Source organism: Neopsephotus bourkii, unplaced genomic scaffold (genome assembly GCF_033783945.1).
Source record: "Neopsephotus bourkii isolate Nb327-2 ecotype Australia unplaced genomic scaffold, CSIRO-AGI_Nbou_v1 NB_1707, whole genome shotgun sequence".
Classification (NCBI taxonomy): Eukaryota; Metazoa; Chordata; class Aves; order Psittaciformes; family Psittacidae; genus Neopsephotus; species Neopsephotus bourkii.
Genome location: NW_026902181.1, coordinates 266,654 through 285,822, shown reverse-complemented (window position 1 = coordinate 285,822; position 19,169 = coordinate 266,654). Strand labels below are relative to the sequence as shown.

The window sequence follows — 19,169 nt, the reverse complement described above, 5'->3', positions numbered from 1 at the left end:
TCTTAATTTTTTATTGTTCACTTAGGACATGGAATAAACAGTGGCCAGATTCTGCTTTTAGGTACATGGCTGTAAATCCAGAATACAAGCTAAGTGATGTCTAGATTATGCTAATAATCTGCCTTCAGAATGCTGTTGCAAATGGTTATAAAATACCTCTGTGTGTTTATACCTTAGGACAGGGCAAGCCAAAGCCATGCACACCTGCTGGGAAAAAGCGTTGTTTAAGCTTTCCTCATATTGATAATCCTATTCTGCTGCTATTCTGTTCCCGCTGGTGTATTATAATTGATCAGGTGTCAAATCAATGATATTTTGACCCAATGCTGTCAACGAGAAGTGTACTTTAACTGATAAAAACATTAATTCATTCCACAACCAGTCCTTTTTCCTCAAAAATAACGCAAGATGAATTCATAATATCCTGCCACTCTTCTGTATTTCCTAAAGCTTCAAAGTTAAGATGGTTTCCAGGGTTGAGGCACAGGTATATAGGCATCAGCTTTTGCAAAATCCTTGAAACAGCTAGGGCTTAGTTTGCATATCTGTATCACTTTATATATGTTTGTGTTTGTGTAGGTAACCATATATCAGAAATGTATGTACACAGACACATACACACATATAGGTAATGCACACATTAAAATAAAGAGGAACAGAAGTCAAGATGGAAGACACTTCTGAAACAAGAATGGGTGGAACCAGCTCTTTCATGAGGCACTGTGGGCTCACTTGTTCCATCCTGACCCTACTGTAATTGAAGAGTATCAGTAAAGTCCAGTGGATTTTTCCTTTATTTATGCTAATGTAACTGAGAGCAGAATCTGGCCCAGAATTAGAGTTACTCCCAGATCTGAAAGAAATACCACAAACCTGAAATGTTACAGATTTAAAAAATGCAGTTCAATTTGATCTCTTGCTACTCCTGCCCTGCAATCCCTGCACTTATATTTGTGGCATTAGTATTGTATATTCTCCCTTTAAAAAGAAAAAAAATATGTTTTTTCTTTCACTTGCCACTCTACGACATCTCCATGTGAACAACAGGGAATATAGAATGGGAGCAAGTACCTAGAAATGCTCCAAATCCACAGTAAGCAAATGACATGATTTCATGCACCCATCCTGCATCTACCTCTTCTATCCATATACTGCTCATGTCACATAGATTAGAAGGTTAAGAAAAGAGTTTAAATTTTATCCAGTGGTTTTCAAAATACTCTGAGTATACTTTCAAGGGGAAAGGCTCAGAGGGATAATGGAGGCTTGAATTATCAAGGACTTGAAGAGACCTCAGTTTTCATTTGTCTACCTTTTACTGCCTCACAGGTGTAGGCTTGACACACTGGAAACAGAGATTTGCAACTGGCCATGGTGCAGGGATAGCAGCACACAACTCAGCATTTACTAGGCACTGCTTCTTGCATGCTGCTGCAGCTCATCTTGATCTCCATGCTGCTGTGCTGAGTGTTGTCCTCACAGTACCTGAGCTAGCTAGCTGAAGCCTCCTCAGGTACATCTGGCTGAAGAACTCCACTCACTGCATAAACTGCAAAATAGGCATATTCTTAACTCTATTTTTTTCAAAGTGGAGTTCTTAACTATTGTCTTTAGTGAAACATGTCTAACACATTCTGGGCTCTTCTGGAATACAAACAATAATCAGATGTCCATAATTCATTAAGTCTTGGTTTAGTTTCACAAACGCAGTTACAATAACAATGCATACAGACTTAATCCTTTCGCAACCTAACCACCCATCTTTGTGACAACTGAGTAGCACAGTACCCTCAGAAAAAAGCCACAACAGCTCACAGAGTGCATAAAAGAATTGCCAGCTGACATTTGTTACAGATAGCATAGAAAAATATCCATCGCTGTTATTTATACCATTAATGTGTAATGAACAGTCACTAGTTCAGCCTAGTCCTGAGAGAAGAAGGAAGGTAAAATAAATTCATTGTTTTGGAGATCAGAGTAATTCTTGAATTTCTCAAGATGTCTTAATTAGACTGAGATAACCAACATGAATTTAGTTCAGCAGGCTGAGAAGTATGGTACTGACCATAGGAGGGCATTGATCATAGAGAGGAAATTAAAATGTAGAGGTGGAAGCTAAAAGAATGCTTGTTTAAGATAGGCTGTGAAGTACTGTTGATGGTGAATACTGAATGGAGTGTTGATATGGAAATGAAATATTCTCAGGGCAGGTATTACGAGAGTGAAGGCTGGGAACAGGGAAAGAAGGTTGGTATCTCGTAAGTTAAAGGTGAAAGCAAAGCAAAGGGGCTGCTACATGAGACCCTCTCTGACTGTCAACGGGAAGATTATGATGTCAAAGAGGCAGAAAATATACAGAAGGAGATTTCATCGATTAAAAAAAACCCAAAAAAACAACAAACCCAAACCCAACAGAAAAAGAAAATCCTGGCACTAGCATAGCCAGGTCAAAAATGAGGGAACCACACAGTATCAATTGTATCATCAAAGACACATAAGTCCCGAAGCAAACTAAGAAGGCATGAAGAGAGTTTTCAGTGTGAATTCTGGGTTGTACCTGAAAAACAGAGTCATCTTTGAAATCAGAAAGAAATGTGGTGCTCTGTATTCCTCAGTGATTTCAGCAGTTCAATAAGACCTGCTGTTCTGAGCTTCATAGGAAGATCACTGAAGGTGTAGTCCTTCAACTTATCATAAGCCTAGCTCTTCCAGTCCTCCTCCAAAGATGTCCTTCTTATTAGAGGAAGGTTAGCATAAGGCTGTTCAAAGATGCTCCTGAAACATATGCTCCCACACAAACCATGTACCAAAATGACAGTGTCAATGTGAAATGTGAATAAAGGGATGTTTCATTTCAGGCCCTAAATTCAGACTTTTCTCTGTTTAATCATGGGAGTTGTCTGCTCAGGCACTTTTCTACTGCTCCATACTAAAAGACCTTAGAAAAGACACATAATTTCCTGAGCCATCCTATGCAAGCTCTTATTCACAGATGAGAGCAGGAGAAATAAGGAAGTGATGTGTTGCTTGAGCAGATGATTAGGGAGAGAGAAGAAAGGCTATGTAGAGTGTGCACTGATCCTTACCATATTCCCTTTTGTGGCACTTAATTAGTTGACATTTTAGCAGGGACAGACCTCAGCTCCTGCATGAAAACAGGATAAAATTTTACGCATGATAATATATATTGACAAACTTTGGAGAAAATGTGGGATTTTGGTTAACATTTTAAAAGTAAAAGGAGACCACGAAGCACGTTGCAGAACAGGGATGGAAATGAAGTCTGGTTTGCCTTACTTTGCACCTCTTCCCTCCACCTGGGCACCCCCCTTTTTTCTGGCTTGGGTGTTTATTTCTTTTACATGTAATGGTGCCTGAAATAACATTGTATATATGTGGCAAGGTTATAAATGATGAGCCTAACCTGCTGAAACAAGGGCCAGAGAGAACTTTGCCACTGGCTTCAGAAGGATTAGCTCTGGGCTTTCTTAGCTGTTGCTTTTATTGAATGAAACCTCACTGTTAATACGCTTGCTAGTATGGTGTAGACAAGCTCTGAGATGGCCATTTGTTTCAGCAGAATGTGTTATTAGAATCCCCTCCCCACATTGTTTTGCCTTTGAGCTTTTACATTAGTTATTCATTTTGAGTTTGCCATTTTACAGACCTCAGCTTAGGCTCTTGATTGAAGACAGGGACTCAGTTTGCTGCCTGCTGATGCACGGAGCAAATGAGAACTGCATCCGGGGAGTCACTGAGTCTGGACTGTGCCGGGGCACTGCTGTGTTCTCTCCTGCTTGCTTTGCATTTCTTTGGTTAATTCTTGCATTGATATTTTGAGATGGGCCCTAAAATTATAATTCAAATACCAGCAAACTATGGAGCTTTCAAAGCCTGGCTCCTCATGCAACTTGCCTCTTCCCTGTGGCAAGCAGTTTTACCAAACCAATTCCTCAAGCAAACATTGTATTGACCCCACTGGGAGTTGTCTTATAAAACCGGCAAATTCTGCCCAATGTGCTTTGTGCTGCAACATACGTAGATGTTTCCAATAAACAACCATTTCTTATTCTCTGTGATTTTTTCCTATTTCTATAAAATTTGTAGCTACGAGCATATGTAGAATATGAGGCACATGCATTTGTTCATGCTGGCATGGGGTTGTTTTGACAAACCCTTACAGTGAAGGAATGTACCCAGGCTGAATTTTTCCTGACTGAGCCATTAGAATAAAATCTACCAACCTTTGTTCTGTTTGTTAGATATCTACCAGGGCTGAAAAAAACCCAACCTCTATACATGCCATAGAATACTGAAATTGGGTCAGAACTATTGTCATGTCCCTGTCTGTATTTCCACAAGTATTAAGTTACCAGTTTCAGAGCAGGCACGTTGTAATAACATTTAGGAAAAAAAAACAACCCAGTTGTGATTTCAAGTTCCGGTAGCCCTGTTAAGGGGATGCCACCAGTTCATATCTTTGAGTTATTCTTTTGGGCAATGGCAGCTCCTAAGTTTTTGAACCTTTGTGTCATCCAGAACTGATATGAGAGGTGTGGGGAAGACCTTGCATGTTGTGGAAATAAAGAGATTATTTTATCTCATCCTGCTCAGGACCTTACCAGCATGTAACTTAGTTAGTTAATGGATTAATTGCAATGCAATATGCAGTCTTTTTTTTATTTCCAGAAGTTACCATGTTGCTGCCACCCTATGCATATCATTCAGACTTCTAAAGATGTCTTTTGTGCAGCACTGCATACACTTGCATCTCTATACAAATAATTAGTAATATAGCAAGGTAATTAGAGCAGGATTTCATAAGCAAAGGCCTTAACTTACAGTGAAGAGCCAGTTACCTAAGCTGAATGATGAAGGTTATTTAATGATGTTCACAGTAAAAAACCTGACAGCGTTTGGTGCCTTTCTTTTGGATATACTCCTTCATATCCTGTTGTTTGCTTTGCATTCACTTGTGGCTCCCACAGTCAGTTAAAACTGAGTCTGTCAAGCTATATTTTCAGAGAAGCAGAATGCAAGCAGTGTTGGAAGGTAGTTTTGTGCTGCTTCTGTTTTGTTTTGGTTTGATTTGGTTTTGGGTCATTTTGTTGTTTTGTTTTGTTTTTTTCTGTGAACACTTGCTTTTCTTGTCTGTTTGAGTTTGTTTAGTTTTACTTTGTGTTGCCTTTCCCTCTGCAGTCAGCCGGGCCCTTGTGGACTGCAGCATCCTTCAAGCAAGACATTTCAGAAGAAGGCCGAGAGAAGCCAAGATGCTTTGATACTTCTCCTCTCCTTGCCCTGACCTTCCATACCCGTGTTTCATTTGGCACAGGAGCCTGGACTGTGGGAAGTTGGCTGCAAACAGCTGAGAGAAGTTCTGGGGATGCCCTAAGCTGGTGCAATACAAAGAAGTTTTTTAAAGTCTTGATTTCACTTTCTTTTAAGTGTGTGTATAAACCCAGGTCAAACTGGAATTGATCTACAGTAGAACTGACTGAAAAACAAACAAACTGAAAAAAAGACTTAGCTATTTTATTTATTTCGATATTTAAGAAAGAAAAGAAGTGCTGAAGTTGCACAGTATTTTTGTTTTAAATACATTTTACTTCAAATTTTAGATGCAATTTTGTGAAGACATGAAATTTTAAAAAGCACTTAATGTAAAATAAAGACTGAATATTTACTTTAAGGAAAAAACTTTAAAAAAATGAAAATAAAGATCAACTCTGCTCTCTCTCTTACTTTAAAGAAGCCATTCATACATGTGCTGGGTATCTTTGTTTTTTGCAAATTGGATGTGGTAAGTGATGATTGTTCTGGTTTACTTTCTCCTTAATCATAATATCCTGTTAGATGCTTTAAACTTACTTTCCTGTACTGTGTGAGGCACAAATCTGAAAAAAACACCTGTTGAAATAGCAAAGATCAGGCTCAGTGGCTGGATTTTTTGTTAACAGATTTTGTGCTCCTTTTTAAGGACTGTCTTCTCCCAGTAGGATTGATGTATCTCATTTGCACAGTAAGAGAGGTTTGCTCTTCAGCAACTTTGAAATACTTCTTTTGAAAGTGGGGTTTAAAAAGGGAGAATAACTCTGCTAATTTTAGGTTTGCTTTCTTCTTTTGTGGTAATTCCACAGCTGATTGTGAGTTGGTTATAAGGAAAGTATCTAAATGTTCAGGTGCTCTTGGCATGGATCTTCCTATTGGAGTCAAGGATGATGCCATCTGTAGAAGCTTTTTGTATTTTAGCTCTTTCTGAATTGGTAGTGGACTTCGAAAAGTGTACAGGTGCACCCATATGTCAGCAGTGAGCAACAGGATGACTGTTACTCAGCAGAATGTGAGTTCCCATAGCTACAATCCTAAATTGTCCTGTGAGGAAGTGGTGAGGGATGTTCTCATCCCAGATCCTAAATTGTTAGCCATCTTCTCAGTGAAATAAGGTGTTCTGTTTCTTACAAGACCTGGATTATTTTGTTGGCTGCCAAGTCTTCTCACAGTGGAAAGCACAGGACCGTTCACTGTCATGTGTGATACAGTCTCGTAAGACTGCAGGATAGCCTTGTGTTCTAGGAGAAGGGTATTGTACTTAGCTCTGAGATTAGCTTCTCCTCTGTTAACAGGGGTGCCAGACATACCTACTGGTATACACCCAGGGTATAGGTACAAAAAGTGGTTTTGTTAATGTGGCTTGTGTTGGGGTTTGGAATGAAAAAAAACTGTCTAATAAAAAATGCATCCTGACTAGGTGAAGCTGCCAGAGAACCTCATTCTGCATTGTGTTTCTTGCACACCTGAAATTCATGATCACCTTGAGAGGTTTCCATGTGTCAGTAGCAACAGATTTTGTCCTCTTTTCCCTTCCCCTTCTCCTTCTTCTTCCCAGATTAACACATAGGGCCAGAAATAACTGTGTAAGAAGTTTGGTAGACCAGAGTCCCGCTCCCACTAATTTAAATGACAAAATTTATGTCCTAATCGGGCTCTTTGGCAGGATTATTTTGTTTTGTCATTTGCTGGTTTCTAAACTTGCAGTGGTGAACTGCCTCCAGAGAAAAAAAGAAATCAAATTTTATCTCGTCAAAATATAACAAGACGCACAACTGTAATGAAGACTTGCAAACTGTAGGGTCTTGTGTTCATTTTCTGTAATATTCCTTCCAAATAAAAGTTCTGCTTCCAACGTCCCTACTGTATATTCCTTTGTAAATATTACTTATCAAACCAATTCCACAAGGTCTTTTTTAGTACAAATAATCTTTTTTAAAAAGACATTGTTGAATAACCTACTTGTACATATACTTTTCTAAGGCCTCCATTGTTTATAATACTCTCTTTGAGCATAAAATAAAACTTCCTCCTCTATTGGTTTTGTTTTCCTTTTCCATTTTGTAAATTATGACTTTTATCCCTGGATTTTGTTTTGTATTTCTTAATGAAGCATGACGTTAACCAATAATTCCTTTCTTCTTTCTTTTTTACTTTCTCTTCTCCATTCATTGGACTACAGAAACTGGTCCTGTTGCTTGCTATAGTGGAAGGCAGGCAGGAAATAAAATACCGTTTTTCTGTAGGACTCATTTTAAGAGTGTGATAATAGAGGATGTCCCTAAGCGTGTTTGTATTTTAGTAACTTTTTCCATGAGATTCATAGAGTTGCATTAAGCTAATTTTGATTTAAAGGTGGAGTTTAAATTATGTGAGAGCTTTTTGTATAGATTTTAGTGACATTGCCTTAAATTCTGACCATTTCTAATCCAGTCTCTGGACTAACTGAAAGTGGTGGTTCCTTTGTTGCATTTCACAGTACAGGCACAAACCCTCCCTTTCCCTTTTGTAATCACATTAGCTTAGTAGTGTGGTTGTACAGGATGGAAAGAGAAAATACTCTTGGGATAGATGCCATCTTACTAGGAAACTGCCCTCTTCCCTAATAGACCTGATGTCATTTTTATGAAGCTCTGTTGCCTTTCCTCTGCCTTCCCATTAATTTTTCTGCTAGCAGTAGAGACTATAGATGGCCCTTTTTATTTTGGCAGCTGCATTCAAAAATAGCAGCTGAGGTGTTTTTAGATGATCTTCTGATGTGGGCACAAATATTTTAGATTAGTGAACTGCCCCCTTCCTCCCCCCCCCCCCGCACATTAAATGGCAAAACTGTCCTAAAGAACACATCAGAAAATAATCCAGTCAGACAATATAAGAATTGTACAGAATTGTACAAATGGGCTCCTACCTGCCTAATTTTTAACAGTTGTGTGTCTGTGAGTTTGCAGCAGAGAATGAACTATTCTTGCTCTTCTGTCGTCTTCTTTCTCTATAGTTTTATTTTTCCTTAAAGTTTTATTTTTCACATGTGTATTTTTGATTTCCATTAGTGTTTCGTTTTTCCATTCTTTCTTCAGATGAATATGACTTGACAACTTCGTTGCTTGACTTCAGCCCTTATCTTTACCTGTGCATGGCCTTTGGCCAGTTCATTGGAGGAAGGAGGAAACCAAAAGGCAGTTTCAGCTACCTCTGCTGTCCTCAGTCCCTGTGGCTCTTGGGAGCCTGTTTGGTGTCTGATACAGCAGCTCGTGGAGTCCTTCAGGATTATGTCCTCAGCTGTTCTGTGGCTAAATATTGTCTCTCCTTCCTTTTCACCTGCTGGGCACTGGGGACCAGAGGCAGCTGAAAAGGTGAGGTAAGGTGCTAATTATTTCTGGGCTGTACTGAGAAGGTAGGTATGAAGCTCTCCTTAGAGCACATACTGAGTGACAGGATTGCTGGTTTTAAAGCCCCTCCTACCAACTTCCAACTTCTTTTCTGTGATTTGCTCTCAGATATTCTTACAGCAGTCTGAATTGCAGGGCTGCAAAACCACTTTTCCACAGGGATTTCTCAGGGGGCAAATAATCTTCTTTTCCTGCCCTGTAACAGAGAGGAAGGAGGATATGTGACAACAGATCCAAAGCCCCTGGCCATCACTGCTTTTGTTGTTCTTCTCCTAGCTCCTCTTGAGCTTTCTGCTGTGCTGCATAGCATAGAGACTCAGATAGAGGTTGGACCGAGGGCAAAGCTGAATGCTGACAAATCAAAGAAAGGGAAGTTGAAGAAAGGAAGGAAAGAATCTGCTTGTGGCATCAGTGCACTTTTCTTTTTCAATAGGTCGCCTCCCATTCTAACTCAGTTGTCATTTTCATTGTCCCAGGTGTGATGGATGCAGAGAGCAGAGCTAGACATTTCTGTTAAGGTAACCAGGAGTGAAAGTGTATGTTGAAATTGACCTTTATGGATGTCTGTCAACACCCTGTTTAGATGAAGGGGATCCTTCCTACCACAGCAGAGCTATTGTTACAGTCTGTCAGACTCAAGAGAACAACTCTGCATAAGTCTTCCTTTGAACGTTTTTGTGCCTTTTTTTATTGTTGTTTTGGTTTAGGTTTTTTGCTTGGGTTTGCTTTTGGTTTTGTTTTTTGTTTTCTGTTTTGTTTTTTTTTTGTTTTGTTTTGAGGTTTTTTTTTTTGTGATTTTTTTTTTAGGACATAATAATGTTCTAAAGGAAAGTTTTAATTTTGCAGAAATTATCTAAACAGGAAAAAAATCCCACTGTTTCCTAAGTCCCAGAGCAGATTTCTGTAGGAAGGTGTCTTGTTTTCCTGTCTGGAGAATTGCTCTTGCTTGTGAGAGTTGGACATGGTAGGAGGAGGAAGTACAAACGTCTACCAGCATTGTGGCACCTAACAGGTGCCCCCAAAGCCAGGTTTCCTTAGGCTGAGTCTGAGTTGAACGATGGCAAAGCTGAGGGTTGGAGTAGGACCTCAACTACATAAAGCACCCATAGGAGAGCATATAGGCAGCAACTATCCTCTTAGCTTTGGCTTGGCTTATCCAAATTTGGCTTGGTGTATTTAACATCTCTATTGTCCCTTGGAAATTACTGTAAAATTGTATTTCCTTTGCTGCACCAAAGCTGGACATTTGCCACAGTTTAGTCCTGTCTTTGGCTTTAGTGATTTAAGATGATGTCCATCCATCTGTTTCATTTAATTTCACCACTATGTGTTTTAGGACGTGAATGCATGTTTTGCTGTTTCAACAAATGCTCTTGCTGTGTGAGTTAGAAACTTCTACTGTTCAACTGTCTGTTGTTTGATGACACTTCGTTTTTGCAATGTGTAATTCTTCATGATTCCAAGGTGTGTGCACCATGATGGGAGAAGGATGACATTGACCTTTAAAAAAGCACACATTTCTGGATCATGGTGCTGTGGGTATTATTGCCTTCCAGGATATAATTACAAGCAGTTTTGTTTAATGTTGTCTAGGAGAGCTGTGACACCTCAGAAAGGCCTACAAACCAACTATGGCACTGCTATAGAAAAGGCAATACTCTTTGAATGTTGAAGCTGGGTGGCAGGCTGAAGCTCGTGGAACTACTGCTGTCTGCCTGAGAGAGGCTGCTATTGTGTGGAACTTGGAGAGGGGTATTCCTTCTTTGGATTCACAGCTGATGGATGGAAACTCTTGAGCAGAAACAGATGTAGCCACCCTTCAATGTCTTACTCTGTGTGGGGTTTTTTTTGGAGTAGAGTTTCATTTCTCAGTGCTGATCATCTTCCATAACTGATTCTCAGTAAGACCTTCTAGTTTAGCTCTAGTTTTGCACAGGTATTAAGGGTCATTTTTTGCTTGGACCAAAGTCCCTTCTCATTATGATTTTTGTCTTTGCTGTTAGTGTCCCTGTGTCAGTGGCTTCATTGTGGACTGCAGGAAGAGAACGAATATGATCAAATCTTTCAGATACAGCCTTATTTTCTTGGAGCAGATTAGAGATGTTAAATAATGATGGAGAGAGTTTTGTCAAGTGTTGCTGAAGACTTAGCTTATTAATTTGGATTTCTTTCATTAGCCAACAACCATTAACTTCTTCATATAATGATTTCAGGAGTCAGTATTGAGGCCAGCTCTTCAAGGTGAGAGTAAGTCATTGGATGGAAAATAGTTGAAAGCTGTGCTGTAACTAAAGAGGTAGTTTTATTTTAGTGTCACATAGCCAATTAGACATAGCTTTCATGTTCATGTAGCACTTTGTATGGTAGAGTTTACATGGGGTGGTTTTAAGCCTATGTTTGAGAAATCAGTTCTCCACTATTGGTACAAACGATAGTTGCTTCACATCAGTGCTCTGCTGGGAGTGACTTAAGTGTGTTATACAATGCCAAAGTCTTTCCAGCTCTTTGCTCAGGCTCAACAACTTGATTTATGGTGCAGTGGATCCTGCAGCTGGATCTTGGCTCAGAAGTCTCATCCATTGCTGGGGTATCTGGGTTTGGGCTTTATAAAGAAGGTTACAGCTCTTCTTAGGTCTTTCCACACCAACTGTGTCTCTGAATGTATCCATCAGCCTGGAGGCTTAAGAGAGTTTTTAACTATTCACAAACTCTCTCTAAATTGGATTCATATTTCTATTGTACTTTTCAGACATCCATATGGTCCAGAGCTAGGTATTCCTTCACTTGGAAAAAAGAACCTTCTGCGGGTTAGGGAGTTTCATTTCCCTTGCCAGGCCAAGTCAGCCTCTTCATTAATTTGCTCTCCAAGACCTCTTCCTCATTTCCCAGATACAAGATTTCACATCTGCAACCATTAGATTCCTCTGTGACTGTTTGCATATCTACATGTCTGGCATTATGTGAAGAATAATCAGTCCCCATAAGACTCAGTGCAGCCATCATTGAGAATTGCCAAACGTCTCATGGGTGATGGGATCCCACCTAACAGCAAACATTGCAGGTGATGAATTTCCTCAACAGCTGTTAAAGGTGAGAGAACTTCAAGTGCCCAGAACCTGATCAGACCAGCGTGTAGGGGAGGACTTTCCAAACTCTGCCATTAACAGACCCACTGAGCAACACTCCCACTAACCAGTGTAGAGCCACCTAAGCGCAGGGTCAGAAGACTACAGTTCCCTGTAGTACTGTGGAATATCATTTTCTGGCATTAAATATGATAATATTCTACTTTTGTATAGGTTCTGTTGAGCAATTCCTCTGGTACTGAAAAATAGAAGGACTAGCAAACTGTTCAATGAGGGACGTTGTCCGTTGCTGGGGAACTAGTTAATTTCTTGTTTCATCTGATGTGATGTTTGGCAGCTATGAAGTATTGCTTATGTAGGTTAAAGCATCCAAATTGATAACGCTACTCAACTGTTACAGATTAAAGAATAGCCTGCACTTCGACTTGGGTAATCTTAGGTGAAAGTTCTGGTGAGCTCTGGGAAACTAGATCACAGATTTAAATCTGGTGTTTTTCCAGTGAAAAACGAACAAAAAAATCCTACTGTTATGGTGTCTCTGGCATCATTTTGTTGGACAGTTACTCAGAAAGGCTGTTCAAATAATTGAACTGAAAAATACCATGGTGAAGAGAAAAGATTTGGGTTTGATTTGAAACAAAACACATTCTCTTTTTCTCAATGAAATGACCCTTTCTTACTGCCAAGTGTGTGCAGGCTTGAATGAAAAAATTAATCTGTGAGTATTTCTTCCTTCTCTTAAAAACAATTCCATCAAGCTCACTTCTGAAGCAAGGTACTTCTCCAAACTGAAATTCCAACTTCTTTGTGAAACACTGGCACAAAATGTCTTAATTCTTCCTGAAAAATCAGTTTCTCCCAGAAAGCCACCTCCTAACCCTTTCTCCCTTCCTGCTAGTTTTTAACTGAATGTTTCATTCAAATTTACTCCTTCACTCAGATGCTTAGATCACCCTGAAATTGCATTTTTTTTACAGAGTAAACTGAGCCGTTTCACTCCTCCCTATGGAGCTTGTGCTGATGCTCTGCAGAGTGCAGTTATGGCTCTTACATCCCTCTAGATATTGATGCTGCTGCAGCTTTGATGGAGAAGTGAAAACTGGCTGCCTTATTGATGAAATCTCGATTGGCAGTTAGAAATTCCAAACCAAACAGGGAGTTTAACTAACGGAGAAGGGAAAAAATCGGTAGACAATGGGATTTTTCCAGCTTCTGGCACTGCATTACAAACAATGGAGAGTGTGCATGGAGAACACTGCCCATTCGGCAGCTGAAAAGGGTTTTTTTTAAATCAATGAGGGATTGAAGTTACTTGCTCCAAATTGCTTTTGTTTGTGTTTAGTTGAGAGAGGCACTTCTACTTATGTCTGAATATACAGTCACATTAGCAACAGTGTAAATTATGCTTGCGTGGGAAAGTCAGACCCCTTGCATTTAGAGTGTGTTTGCATCGGTTATCAACCATTTACCCATCATGTGCTGAATTTCTTTATCTCAGGGGCACGTGGTTACCTCATGTAACAGCAATGAGGTCACTGTCTATGCAATAGCATTGTGTCTTCTGCATAGTTCAGTTTATTTAGTATTAAAATGATGACATTTAAATAATTTCTCTGGAGTTTGCCATTTGATTTGAAATTGATGATACCTTGCTTGCAGGGAATTAGTTTAGAGTCATTCCTTAATCTTTCTAGAAAGTAAGTTTGTCCCGAGATTTGTAATACTCTCTCATTTTTCACTTTCCTGTCCCCTAATTCATCAGCGTAACCCCAGCCTACCCTGTTTTCAATTACTTTCATGTTGGCTGTTTCTCGGCTAGTGGGTGAAAACAGCTCTCAAATTCTCCCTGCAGCCCTCAGTGCTTGAGGAGGACCGCAGTGGTGGTTGTCTTGATGCTCACTGAACTGACTGGGTGAACATGGCCTGGTTTTAGTGAAGAGGTGTCCATGTCATGAAGCATCACCTCCGTCACGCTCTCCCATGTAATCCCAATGGAGAAGCCCTGGTCGGAGTGCCCTGGGGAAACAACAGTGCTGTTGTCAGCTTAGGTTAGATGTGAAAACGCTGGAGCTGGTCTTTTTGATCACTACCTTGATAACATGGGTATGCTGGGCAGTGCTGGGTGTCCCTGCAGGCATACTGCCATCTGTCCGGCTATGTTAGTGGGGCTGTTTCACACTAGGAATACGGGGGAAGGGCCAGGTATGCTGACAAGCAGCCATGGATTCAAGCAGGTAGTAGAGCTGTTGTTCAGGTTAAAGGGAAGGAAGGAAGGACAGAACTGGAATCTTGGTTTATAGAGGCTTTTAACAAGGGTAATGCTCCCATGGAAAACTATACAGGCTGCCATTTCCCCAGCATTTTAAATACCACCCCACTCCTCTCATTATAGCTGGGGATTTTGGCTCTCCCAGGGGGGAGGAGATGTTCTAAATGGGCTGCCACGGAGGTGGATTTAATGCACTAGGAAGAACTGGCTTCACCAAGTTAAAAAGCAAAACAAAACCCAATCCTCCATTCCTATTTTTAGTGTTTATGACCAAGTATTTTTGCTTGGTTGCTCATTTTGAAAGGGTTTAGTGAGCCTGCCAGTTGATTGAAAGCTCTGTGGTGTGTGAGCTGGCCTCGCTGGGGAGCCTGCAGTGCATAGCGACGAGGTTGGAGCTGCGCTGGGGGTTTTTTTCCACTGCAGTTTGTTGAAGGGTAACAAAAATGTCCCCCGGGCAAAGGGGATGTTGGCTTTCCAGGTTGTGGTGATTCATCTTGTCTGGATAAGCAGTCTTCCTCCCACTGCCGCATTTTCATCTCTCCCTCACCCCTACTTCACTGTCCAACCAAATGCAAAACCTGCCCTGCACTGCACGGATGGAATTGCTTGGGAGGTTTTTACAGAGCCGACCCCTGTGAGGGGTACCTGATGGGCAGCATTAGCATTCGGTGTCCGTCCTGGCCAGTTCCTGCTCTATAAATGGGTTTATTCTCGTTATTAGGAGCTATGTCCCTGGCATATGGAGTCTGTGTGGTGCCTGCAGGCAGGTTTCCTTCCTGTTGGTGTTGGTAAGCAGCCCAAGTGCCTCCTGGCAATTAGCAGATCGTTACCCATAATGCTATGCACAGGGATGCAGCCTGGTGGGTATTCTCGAGGTCAGTCTGACCTAATTCACCCCCAGGAATTGTACAGTGCTGGCATGGCTCGCCAGTGCATTAACAAGCTGATGCTTTAGTGAGAGGTCATTTGACTGCTTCCACAGTATTTTTCTTAGGCAAGAAATAGCCATTTTGTCTAGCAGCCAACAGCGGCTAACATGGGCTGGTCTGGGAGGGGAGGGAGCAGAGTTCTGGCTGGTTTTGAGATGGGACATCATGGGCATATGGCATTTCCTTGGATTTAAAGCTGGGGGTCATTTCTGATCCCCCAGGTTGCACATGTGCTGAGCTCAGCTTGTCACCTTTGCACTATCACAGCATCTTTGCAGTGAACTGAGTGGCATGTGTCAGGCTTGTGCCTGAATCCCCACTGGTCAGCCTCAGAGGGGGGGACAGAGGAGCAGGACTGTGCCCCAGACCTGCCCTAGCCTAAATGTGTGGGAGATATGAAATGGGGGTACAGGTATCAGCTTGTTCCAGCTAGGTTTGGAGGGGTAGGTGTGCCTGGGCAGAGAGGGACACCCACAGAAGAGTGGGCATCCACAGGCCTTCTCCCTCTGGCAAACCTGAGCCCAGCATCACCAACCCAAATCAGGGTGCTTTCCCAGAGTGGTGATTTGTATGTGCCAAAATTAGTTGTCAGCAGTTTTTAGAGGCTTTTAAGATCTGTAACTTCTGTTTTCCATTTCTCCCTGTTAAGGTATGTGTGGCTGGACTCTGCATGCTGATGAAGGGGGGCTGTGCAGGGAAAGGCACACGCAACCCTATTGCAGTAAAACTGTTTTAAAACATTTCTCAAGTAGTTTTCCTGTAAGACTTGTGGTGTCTGCTACCAAGGGAATGGTGTGTGGGGAGGGGGTGATCTGACTGACAAACCATTAGGCTGCCCAGAATAACCTGCTCCTGGCTTCTCTCCTTGCGTGCTCTGGAGGTCACCCCTGAATCCCACCCGGCTCCTCCCGCCACCCTGTGCCAGACGGAGTTACTCTGCCTTGTCTGCAGCTAATCCCTCTGGGTGCACGTGAGTCTGTGTGTGCACAGATCCTTCATTTTGTTTATGCACGTGAGCAGCCTTTGAGCCAAGCTTTGGTTTTGATGTGCCCTCTGTAGCCCTCACTCTTTGTCCTAGCTGATGCTTTTGATGCTTAAAAACATTTCAGAGGAAATTATGCAGCGTTGTAGAGTCAAAGCTGTGACCCAGTTGAGCTGGTGGGCAGACTTTCCTCAGGCAACAAGATTTTCCAAGGAGTGCCTTGAGATGAAGGTTATTTTGGTAGGAGCTCGCTCCCCTCCTGTGCCCTTTGGTGTTTGCATGGCTGACTCAACAGAGAGGGTCACCTTCCACACAACACCATGTTATGGCTTCCTTCAGATCTTTGTTGTTAATTGCTTTCAAACACAGATCTGTCCTGCCTTCAGTTCCCATTGACTCCAATTACACCTGCCTAACTGCAACTGGGACTGAACCACTATCTTTTGCACCGGGGTTTTATTTGTCCCTTGGGTAATGAGCTGCAGCAGGGTCTTTTCTACTGGTGCCGAATATTTGAGCAATTGCTTGTGATTTATGTCTCTTTTTCCACTGGAACTGGCAGTACTGAGGAGCAGACCAGCACCTCCGGAGTGCAGCTGGCTGCCAGACCCGGGTGCTAATGCAGCAGAGCGTCTCTTCCCTTTCTGTGGGCTTGGTTTAAACTCTGTCCATGCTGTCCAGAATGACTATAGGGCCAGGAAATGAAATAATAGGAACTATAAGCTCTTCTACAGCTGAATGGTTTCAGAGGTCCATCAATTGTTAAAGGTGTTAATTCTTCAACAATTACTGGCACACTGTGGCATATGACATTAGAGGAAGTTGGTCTCTGACCAAATCAGACTAACCAGCTTGTTCGCCGAGGCTCCCAAGTCCTTTCAGACTCACTTCTGTAGCAGAGTTGGTGGTGCTGGAACACAGTGCCTTGGACACTGGGAAAAACATCCAAGTTTTCTTATTCTTTAAGGTCCTTTCCAACCCAAACCATACTATGATCCAATGATTTTCATCAGCATATAGAAAATCACACTGGTATTATTTCCTTTCCTTCTCTTCTGTCTAGTAGCAGTAAAACCCAGTGGTGCCTATGAGTAAGACTTCCTTCTTTGTTTGTTTTTCTTAAGAAGTTGGGTTCAGCAGGGCTCTGTGCCAAAGGGGGTGAGAAAAGAGCTGTTCACCTGCAGCCTCTCACCCTTACCCCTCCCGTGGCCACAAGAAAAGCTTCTGATTATTCTATAATGAAATACATCTGCTTCCCTGTACCACAGAGGTACTATGGCAGGTGGTGACTTGGATCCTTACCTCACAAACACTTTTGAAGGCTTCTGTTTATGAGTATCTCCATTTGAGTGGGCAGGCATATGTCCTTGCATTGTGATACCTTAACGCTGCAAGATGGGAAGGGCCAGGAAAATGCCAAGACCACCCCATCCTCATGCCTTAGTAATGTTTGGTCTTTTCCTGAGAGTTGCAGCTCCTCAAGCCCTGGGATTATGGCAGAGCCAAGCCTTTTGGTGTGCTTGGATGGTTTCCATTTTAAGGGCCCATTCTAACCCACATGTTGTATACATGTCTATAAGGATGCCTTCTTAGACAGACAAATGAGGGCTAAACTTTTATACCATAACCATAAAGTCATATCCTATATTAGAACTGTAAGTTACTTTTCCCTTATTTTGTGCTAATAATGCTAATAATTTTGTCTAATAATGACAGTGGTCCTTATTCAATCTTAGCAGAAGGAAATTTTACAGCTTCTTTGCATGCAAAGCTTCCATTATTTGTATGGGGTTCTTGTGACATAGATCGTTATATCTGTAATATGTGTTTATAGTTTTTTAAAACCTGAATAGTTTATGGAATAAATTCTGATGTGACATAACCAGGAGCCCTGTGGGTGTTCATTATGCTATTGATTAAAAAGCCCACCACTATACAGTGAAGATAGGGAAAAGAATTGGAAAGTGAGTAAAAATTCCTTTTACTCTGTGTAAATAATTTCACATTTATTTAAAAAAGAAGAAGTCTTTGCTTATTTTTTTCCTCAAGATAATCTCTGCCTTTGTTTGAAAAAGGTTATTGATTGGATTGTTAACTTAAATAGTCTGTGGCCGGTGTGACAGAGCACATGGCTGCAATTAATCTTGCGATGCAGAATCCATTATTGAAAAAGCACTAATGAGCCATTCTAAGGCCTTCACTGGTCACAGAGCGCCTGGGAGCAGCAGATTGCTCCTGCCCTGTAATGTCAGTTTTGGTCTTTAGTGTACAGCTGGTGTAAGCAGAAGAGATTTTTGGATAGGTTTTCTTTTTAGGGTATTTATGTTAAAATTCCCCTTACCATCAGTCTGCCATTACAGTGGGTGTGGGAGACAAGAGTGTGTTTGCCCCCCACTCCTCTGACCAGATGTCTGGTGGACATAGCGTACAATTAAAGCCAGTGGCATGTGAAAAATGGATGTCACTATAAAATATGGTCTCAGTTGCAGGGTTCAGATCCAGAGGAGAGTTTTGACAGATATGAGGGAGCTTTCAAGACCTGATCTATACTTTAAAATATTGCTTTAAGACAAAGGGATGAGCTGTTGGAAACCTTCTCACTGCAAGTTTTATTGTCTATGTTGTTTATAGCTATTGCAGCAGAGCAAAAGTTTAGGTAGAGAATAGTTATGGTAGATTAGAAACTGTCGATGTTAACATATTACCTTCTCCTTCAACAGAATTGCTGCTGGGGTGTATTTTAGAGGTCTGTCTATTGACTTCGGTGACACCATAAATATGTGTTACTTCTCCCTGCTAGATCTGCTGAGCTGATACAGATGTGTGAGAGTGATCCAGGCTTTGCCAGGGCTGAGCCACCAGCTGAATTCTTAACTAAGTTCCAGCTGCAGGCTCTTTGATGCACACCTTTGCCATAGCAAATGCTGTTTATCACAAGATGAGCAAAATAAGACTGTTTCTTCATCTTGACCACATTAAGTGATGCCATTAAGCAAGAAAGACTTTCAGGTCTCTGGCTCATATACTACCACAGTGCCTATAACTTGAACCACATTTTGGACTGTTCTTTGTGTAAAACAAAATTGTTTGTGAGCTGAACTTTAAAAAGAAAGGCAATTTTCAATCTACCTGCCATACACAGCTACAGGGCTTTGTTTTCAAGTACTCTGCCAGAAAGGGTGTGCC

At 41.4% G+C, this 19,169-nt stretch overlaps 1 protein-coding gene across 7 annotated transcripts in view; it reads left to right on the top strand.

Annotated features, from left to right (window-relative positions):
* DPF3 (double PHD fingers 3) overlaps positions 1 to 19,169 on the top strand; it is a 171,727-nt gene that overhangs the window by 138,248 nt on the left and 14,310 nt on the right. For 2 of the 7 annotated variants that reach the window (XR_009728924.1, XR_009728922.1), the window contains one exon: positions 5,200 to 7,367. The exons of 4 other annotated variants lie outside the window; for them this stretch is intronic. The gene's annotated coding sequence lies outside the window, so the exon portion shown is untranslated. Of the gene's footprint in view, positions 1 to 5,199; positions 7,368 to 19,169 lie in introns of those variants that run through there. One more of the 7 variants, XR_009728923.1, reaches the window with a different exon arrangement.